Raw genomic sequence first — 9,498 nt, forward strand, 5'->3', positions numbered from 1 at the left:
GGCCATTGGCATGCTGCCTGAGTCATATGCAACCTTTATTTGGAGGTGACATCGCTCCATTGTGGAATTTGCAGAACTGTACTCAGTTGTCAGCTGAGTACATTTCTGCAGCTAAAACGTCTCCTACACGGACTGGTTTCTGCTTCGTGGATCGCTAATATACCTCATTTGCATACCTTTCGGATGCAAGTGAGGTATTTAGCATGTCCACGCCCAGTCCGTGTAAGAGACATTTTAGCTGGTCTCTTACACGGAGCTTAGGGCTGTTCCTGGATCGCGAGGCTTGCATGGAGTGTTGCACGTCTCTTACACTCCGTGCAAGCCTTCGTGAATCCTGCTAACTGTCTCGCTATGTTAAAGGAGTTTAACATAGTGACACAGGTTTAAAAAAAGCAACGGAGATCTCCGTTGCTTTTTTTAAAGATTTCTCGCTATGTTAAACTCCTTTAACATCACGACACAGTGTGTAAAAAGCAAAGGAGATCTTGCTTTCTCCGTTGCTTTTTTTTTTTAAACTTGTCTCGCTTTGTTAAATGAGTTTAACATAGCGAGACAGCTTTAAAATAAGCAATGGAGATCTCCGTTGCTAATTTTAAAGCTGTCTCGCTATGTTAAACACATTTAACATAACAAAACAGTTTGTAAAAAGCAACGGAGATCTGGCTTTCTCCGTTGTTTTTTTCAAAACTGTCTCGCTATGTTAAATGGGTTTAACATAGTGAGACAGCTTTAAAATAAGCAACGGAGATTCTCTGTTGCTTTTTTTGAAGCTGTCTCACTATATTAAACCCATTTAACATAGCGAAACAGTAAAAAACAATGGAGATCTTGCTTTCTCCGTTGCTTTTGCCCACAGCTCTGATGTACTGCATAGGCATACGCATGCGCAGTACATCAGAACTGCTGCGGAATACCAGACAGCTGCGGAAGGGCAGCAAGGAGGCATTATACAATGCCATTATTTAGGAAAAGTAATTATTTTTTTTCTTAAATAATGTCATTGTATAATAATAACCACTTCTGGGTGTGGTAATGCTGGATTTACCCACGGTTGGCTTTGTTCGCCCTCGGGACCAAACTACGCCAACCGTGGGTAAATCCAGCATTACCCACACCCAGGCGTGGGTTATTGCTATATTAACCAATGATTATATGAACTTCAAAATTGTACTTTAGGAAATCCCTATTAACAAAATCTGCATTATAAGTATAGATTTCAAATACCCATCAGTAAACTGGAATAACTATACCTATGACATTAGATATGTCCAGAGTTTATTAGGAATAATTAAGAATTCACTGATGCAGATAGTTAACAAACCTACTAGCAAACAAAATATTCCTGACTTGATCCTCACAAATATTGCCACTTTATGTACCAGCTCTACAGTTTCTCCCTCCCTGGTTAAGTTGGACAATAAACTTGTAACATTTACTTTCAAAGTATCTAAAGACATTGCCCTCCATTTTAAATTTAAAGATTTCAAACAGACTAACCTCATCAAACTCTCTGATGAGCTTTCATATTCACTTATAGCAATACCATGACACTGACACAGCATCTAGATTTACAAAGGAGTTATTTTTCCACATTGATAATGTGAAGACTTTGCCATCCATACCAGATGCAAGTATAATGAGAAGGTTAATAATAAACCACCCTACTGGTCCATCAACACTAATAACCACTACAAGAGGAAAAGCACATTCTTAAATTTTACAGTACTGGTAAAACTCTTCATGTCAAGAGTATCATCAAGAAACTACTATCAGTGCTAGATAAGCAACCAACAAGCTTATACTAGCTTCTAAAGCAAAGGATCATTAGGTGACCTTTAGCCAAGTGAGAAAACTAAGAAACAATACCCAGCAATGATCAGAACTTGTTCAAAATTGCACCACTTTTTACATTCCAAGAAACAAAGCTAATATACTAACAATTCTATTTAAACATTATCCCTGCCTATTCTTACTTATCCTAACCCTAACACTAATTCTTCACCTTAACTTATGAAAAACTCTGTCCACAGCACTGCCACCATTCAGACAAAGTGCATCTGCAGTAAGTGGTAGGGTTTTGGTTAACCAATCGCAATTCTGTTCCTTTAATTCTTTTTTCTGTAGCATGTTTTTTATGTGCCAGAATTACTCCCTTATGTTTTGAAGCTTGTATAGATCAATGCTTCACCATAGACACATACATAAACACACACATACACACACACACACACACACACACACACACACACACACACACACACACACACACACACACACACACACACACACACGTGGTTTATCTATGAAAGTTCAACAATACCTTTTTTGGTTCACCATTTACTGAAAGTATGATTTTGAAAATGGTGAATAAAGAACCACTATAAAAACAGGGGAAAAAAAGATTTTTTTGCAGGGGGCAAGCCCTCATGCATCTCCTGATGTGGGAGGCAAGTCACCCTCACCCCATTAAAATGAAATATACCAATTCCACAGTCACACTACAGTGGAGAAAAGGGGAAAAAGACAGACTGACAGCTTGCACAATACACTCTACTGCAATGAAACAGACTGCAATGAAACATCCTCATACTGACAATACAAAATTATATAGTCAGAGATTATTCATGTCTATATATGTATATATATATATATATATATATATATATATATATATATATATATATATATATATATATATGGATAGTAATGGATCTACTTCATAACATCCACTTACTTCATAACGTCCACTTACCATTATGTTGACTTTCATAATAGCGGAACCACATTGTCGAATGTTTAAAATCATCAACTCCTGGAGCATCATATTTTCTCACCAGGAAAGTAACAACTTGGCCACCAATAATAAAACTAAAAACATAAGCAAATTAAACCCACTGAAGTGGGGGGCTGCTTCCCCCACTCCCCTAACTAAATATACCAACTCTGAGATCACACTACAGTGGAGAAAAGGGCAAAGTTCACCATGGTGCCAAGTGGTTACTTCCCAGTGAGAAAATACAATGTTCCTGGAGTTCGTGAATTTAAACATTCAACAATGTAGTCTCGCTGTTATGAAAATCGACATAATGGTAACTCAGCATTATGAAGGGGATCCATTGTAACATAGTGTGATGTCTTTCACTAGAATTATGTCTTAAAAATTATAGAAAATAATGAAGTGTGAGCAAACACATTACATAGAACCATTTGTTTGAAAGTTAGGTAAATGATGTGTAAAAAGTCTATACACTGAGCTGTTGCTTTAAACAGCTGCTATTGCACATTATGTGGTGAAGATTCTGCACTGTGAAGATAATGGTACTAACTGTGCAATTAGATGATGTGCAACAAAGAGGGTTGTAGTCCTACCAATTAATATCAAATATGGCATTTTTTGAGGAAGATTGTGCACCTGGAACATCAGTTCTGGTTGGTGTGCTGTAGTAACAGCAATAAATATAGAATTATACATGAGAAGATATAGACATTTTCCTAATAAAAATCTAGAACTAGAGAGGAGACAACTGCATGAAACATGTAGGCACTGCAGGCATTAATCCCTGTTCCGAATGAAATTACTGACTCTGGTTTGAGAAATTGTGTGCTTTTGTGTATTGGACTCAGAAACTTTGAAAGAAAGATGGTATTTTGTATTTCTTTCCTGATATACACTTGCTTGCATGAGAAGTATCTGTACAACTGACTTTTTTTTTGAATGTACAGTAAAACGGTATTATTTTTTATGGACTTGTGAACCTGGTATAGTGTCAATTGTCAGAGTTATGTCAATGCCAAATACATTTTCAATATCAAAATAGTTGGACAGATGAAGATCTTGAAACTTTCCATGTAGCATCTGAGCAGTATCCTTACCAGAAGAGATAGAAGCAAGAGGACTGAGGTTGGATTCTCAGCTAAATGCACAGGACACCCTTCTGAAACCTTCACAAATGTGGAAGGGACTGATAATTAGGACTATGAATAAGTAAGGCGTTTTTAGACTAAGCTGGTATTACCTCAGCAATAGAAGCTCAGAGGTTTCATAGTTGGATAACAAAATAGTACAATCTCAGTTATGTCATCTAAAATACTTACTTAAATCGTGGACTGATCTTGGAGATCAAAATAGTAACAATAAAATTATAGCAATCTTAGCCATAGATGTTTCAGAAGGACTTTCCCTGGCACTTTATGAAAGTAAGTGTTTTAAAATCACCCTATGTACAAATATAATGTTGCAGCAGTGTAACAAACATTGCTGTGCAATGAAATTATATTCAAAACTGTGTATTATAGACCAGTGTAAAACATGTGTTAAATTATGCAAACAGATCTATGATGTATGCTAGCAGTATTAACTGAAATCATATTTTGTTTAAAGTATGGGGAAATTAAGCACATAGGTAGGTCATGTACTAACAATGATAACACTGTTATGCTTGTGAAAATTATAAACAGAGAAAATAAAGTTATCACTGATGTCATACATATGGAATGTGATGAATTGTTTGCAAGGATAATACAGTCAGCCTTTTGGATGCCATTCTACAGAAACATTAATTAAGTTCAATGTATTAATTAATGGCATGGAAATACATGGATTACTGGATTAAAACAGTGTGAAAAGGTTAATAAAGTTACATTTTTTGTATGTGACTCTTATTGATGAAATCAGTCAAAACAGTCTGTATTCCCAGGGATAGAAAACCATATCCTATTATTCAAGGAGAAATATAAACTTTGTTTGGAAAGATAATCACCTTTACTGTAATCCAAATTTAATATATATGGTAATAATGAAGGATTTCCTTACTTTAATGACTTTTGCTGGCAATTGGAATAATGTATTCCTTTTCATAGACTATCTTAACAGTATTGGGTGGGAAACTTGCAAGTAAACAAACCTACGGATATATTAATACTTAATCTGAAGGATGCAACCAGAAATGTTCATAGGAGCATGTAAGTCCAACAATGATCAACAGCTAGTGTTAGAAAGCCCCCAAAAACACAACCTTTGGCTAAGATACAGAGCAAAGCAGAGCTTGCACATTTTCAAAAATAATAATAATAATAATAATAATAATAGATAGATAGATATCTCAGCACATAGGCTTATAGCATAGCAACCTACAGAAAAGAGTCCATAGAAGAAAGAAGATACATAATAAATTATTGCAACATGAACATGTTGCAAAAGAAGGAATAGAAGTGACTAGAGACTAAAAAAACTAACAAAAATGAATCACTCACTGAAGGGTGTAATCCAATAGAATGAAGTTAAGATGCATTGAATATCTGCAATATTAGCACAATTCTAAGAACAAATTCATGTGTGTATAATGTTAGATTGTATTTTTGTATTTTATTTCTCTATACTACTTTTGTACATTTTCATATCACTCTTGTATTTGTATTAGTGTTCCTACAGTGTTTGCTATGTTGTCATTGCAACTATACTTGTTACTGTCAATGTAAGTAACCACTGTAATGTTGTGTGCAGCTTTTTTCCACTGGCCTCCACTGAAAAGAGTTGCCCTGCACAGACAGACTTTCCCAGTAAACAAATGCAATAAATAAACTAACTTAATAAATAAATAAAGCTCCAAACCTAGGGAATTCAAAGCATTAGTGAATGTCAAAGAGTTGAATCTTAACAATAAGAATGACCTAGGAATTAAATGCCTGGTGTCCATCTTGGGTCAAACTCTATCACAATTATATCAAAACTCTTTCCATTAATCCCATGGCCCTACCATTCTTAGACATATCTGCCAAAAGAAAGTACAAAATTGAAAATGATTTATGGTCCCAAATCAAATGTACACAAAACTTGTTTAAATCTCTAGATCTACATATTGCTTTTCACCTTCTCCAGCCTTTACACCTTAATCCTAACATTAAACTAAACGAGAATTTGGTTAATTTGAATACATTCCCACTGGTCAAAATTAAAACGGTTCTGGACTTCTTCTCATGCAGGATTGAGCATATTTCTTCCATCAGAAACAAGTTTAAGCTTCCGATCAAGTACACCATCATGATTAGACAACTAAAGGACATTTGCAACAAATTCTGGAGGGATACTGATATTCCTGAACCCCAAATAGAGATGTGTAAGGTATTATGGAATCTACTGACTCGTAAAAAAAAAATGGTCTCTCACTCCTATAAATTACTCTCAGCAATTAGATGCTCGAAAGAAGCTATCCATTCTGATTTTTGGATAAAACAAGACCCCTCAATTTCCTCTAAGTCCATTGCCCAAGCCACTCAAAAATTTTCTAAAGCTATTCCTCTGCTAAAGTTCAGGTATACCCAACTTATGATAGTAAATAACGCATACTACACCCCTGCTTTACTAAACAAGATGTACAATGAAGTCCCACCCTTTTGCCAATTTTGCCCTATGATGGAAGCAGATATCATTCACATCTTTTGGAGTTGCAAATGCTCATATAGGCTTTGGTGTGCCCTCAGAGTCAAATTAGAAAAAATGGGTTATGAAAAATCTACGCTCTCATGGTAATTCGCCCTCCTTCATATACCCCCGGTAGGCATAGACATTAAGAATATTCATTTTCTAATAACGTCTTTTATGCTGATAAAATACTATATCACCCTAAATTGGAAAGATCGATCGGCTCTTTCATGGGAAGGACTCAAACAGATAGCTGGGAAGCATTTTTCTGTTCACAAATATTTGTGGTATTCCATGAGGCTAAATCCGTCACAGAGGGATGCATGGAAAATGCTGTATGAATTTATACTAACATAATCACACAGCATTCAAACCTCCTGCTTGGGGGCTCTGCTTAGATGGGCTTTGTATATAGTTAGTGTATGTAAAGGAATTTCTGTTTGTACATATCTTTTTGTCTTGTTGTTGGATATGATTTGTTATGATATGATTAAAAATCAATAAAAAGAATTAAAAAAAAAAAAACAATAAGAATGACCTTGTTAATATATTAAAAGAAGAAAAAACATTACCTAGCCAGACTTATAAACCCATTTTTTTCAGTGCAAGGCAGAAAATATGAGCAGGAAAAGACTCAAGAGAAAATATTTTTGTAAATAAGGAGAAATAAAAAAACTGAAGAAAATGTTTCATCAGATAGCTCTTTCATGTGGAAAGTGACCTAGAGAGAAAAATAAAGTGAAAGAGTAATATCTGCTTACACTGAGACAGAGGGACCAACCTAAAGAAGGGGAGACAAATGAGACTGAAGTGTATACTAAGAAAAAAATATTCAGCAAAGCTCTAATGATATTCTTGTTAAGCCAAAATGCAGGAACCGTATAGATAAAACGGTTATACGTATCAAATTTATAAAGGGATAGAGCAAGAAAAAGTGCATAAAGTAGATATATAAAAATGATGCTAAAGACTACTGCTATGAATTGCCTTTCTTAGGAGAAAAAATGTAGTCACTGAGACTCCAGAGCCAGTATTGTTAGGAGAGGAGTCAGAGTCACTTACCTAACAACAGTCTGGCTATGAGGAAACTCAGTAGATGGCTGACATATAGATAAGCTAGATAAACTTTCAAAAGATACAATATGTAAATGTTACTTTGGGCAAAAGAACTATGGCCAGAGCTGTGGAAAAAGAAAATAAAAAAACATGTTCCAACTTCATACCCATTCTTTGAGATATAATCGGATTTATTGTACAGAGAAAATAAGGACAGAAAGGAAGTAGTGCATCAGCTATTTCTCCCAAATATTCAGAAACTTCGTGGTGAGACAAACACATCTAGGCATGGCCAAGACTAAAGTACTGATCCTAGCAAAGATTTGTAGACAGTAGTAAGGAAATAGACTGAACTTTTGTGCTAGATATCATGAATGCCAGAGGATAAACCCTAACTTAAACTTCAAAAATCCTTTGATTACAGTGCCTATTATACAGGTACCATCCAAATGCATTGTGATGAATATTGTTGCACCATTAGTAAAATTTAACAATGGATAACAATATATTTAGACTTTGAGACTTTGAAATGAAGATGGTATTTTGTATGTTTCTTTCATGAATGAAGGTATTGTGTGTGTGTTTTCCTTTTGTTGCCATTACAGAAAGTTATTTCATTGTGTGCATGTGTTTACATGATATGAGTCTGCATGATAGATATTTGATTAACTTTACAACAGACTGTGTTTATTTTGTATGGTATTGTGTACTTTGGAGCATTAATATACCACAACATATGCTATAATATCAGTGGATTTTTGATTGGGTGACAAACAGGAATGCTGGAGTAGCGGGCTCATTATTGACTCTCATGTCGTCCACCAGCAGCTTTTGCAAATCACCAACTTGTTACAAACACTAACTCATGTGACACAGAAAATGTGTACTGACATGCCTGGTTCAGCACAATAAGAAACTACAACAGACAGTAGGAATGATTTCCTTGTTATTGGGACATAAGTATCCACTGCTATAGAGTACTGAAGAAGGAAAAAAACATATAAAGCAGATTATTGATAATAAACAAGAAAAGAAAACACTGGATGTTAAATAACTTACATGCTGAGATGAAAAATAGTTGCATCATCCCATATCCATCCTTTTCCTGCATTATACTCAATTCCAATCCAATAGTATGAGTAGTATGATTTCCATGCAGCTAATGCCTGTATGAAATCCTGAAAAAACACAAAATGAAACAGATTATTACATTTTTTCTTAGCATTTTGCAAAAAAAAAAAAAACAACAGTAATTGATGAAAGTTGCACAAACCAGAAACGCTATGGTTCACTCACTTCATTTAAGTCCAGCTATATGTAAACAATTCAGTAGATAATTACTATTAGAAAAATGATAATCAAACACACTGATATGGTTAACCATTTTCTTGAAAAAATATCTACAGGAATACTGGAAGTGAAGTAACATGACTAAAAAAAAAACAGATGAACACTTTTAAGATTCCATGTTCTACTCAAACGTCCCCCATTATCTTTTGGTGTGTACCTTTCTAGATGCATTACTCAACCTGAGAGACTTCAGAGCAGTTTAACTGAAAATATCATTTGCCCCAAGTCCCATTCTTGTACTCATTCAGTTACATCTCTTTGTGTTGACCTTCAGCCACGTAAATCTCTTTGTGCTGACCTTTGTCTTATTTTTTAAGCCATAAAACATCCCATGCAATTCAACATTCTGCATCGCCCTAAAATCAGTGATTGTTCAAACTCTTGTATCTATGATCACACATGGCAACAACAAGGCAATAAGACTGGGTGATCAGATATGTAATCAAACAGATGAATTCTGTGCACATTGATCAGGTTCTGATTACATACCATAGAAAGCACAACTCCACCAGTCTCAAAGTTAACCTTGATAATTAGATGGGGAGTCATAAATTCTCCCTTTGGTTATCTTCAAGACAAAAGGACATGAAAACTATTGAATTGCATAAGAATTCAAGATGTTCTTTTAGCTAGGTACCTGGTTCATTATTAATGATTACTTGCCAAGTATA

The 9,498-nt window shown here is 35.0% G+C and overlaps 1 long non-coding RNA gene across 1 annotated transcript in view; it reads right to left on the reverse strand.

Annotated features, from left to right (window-relative positions):
- Positions 1 to 8,650, reverse strand: part of LOC122807987 — a 71,351-nt gene extending 62,701 nt beyond the window's left edge. The window contains exon 1 of the long non-coding RNA XR_006365751.1: positions 8,537 to 8,650. This is a non-coding gene — a long non-coding RNA (uncharacterized LOC122807987). The remainder of the gene's footprint in view (positions 1 to 8,536) is intronic.
- Positions 8,651 to 9,498: the final 848 nt, after the last annotated feature.

The sequence above is a fragment of the Protopterus annectens genome, chromosome 8.part0 (genome assembly GCF_019279795.1).
Source record: "Protopterus annectens isolate FY-2018-M chromosome 8.part0, PAN1.0, whole genome shotgun sequence".
Classification (NCBI taxonomy): Eukaryota; Metazoa; Chordata; order Ceratodontiformes; family Protopteridae; genus Protopterus; species Protopterus annectens.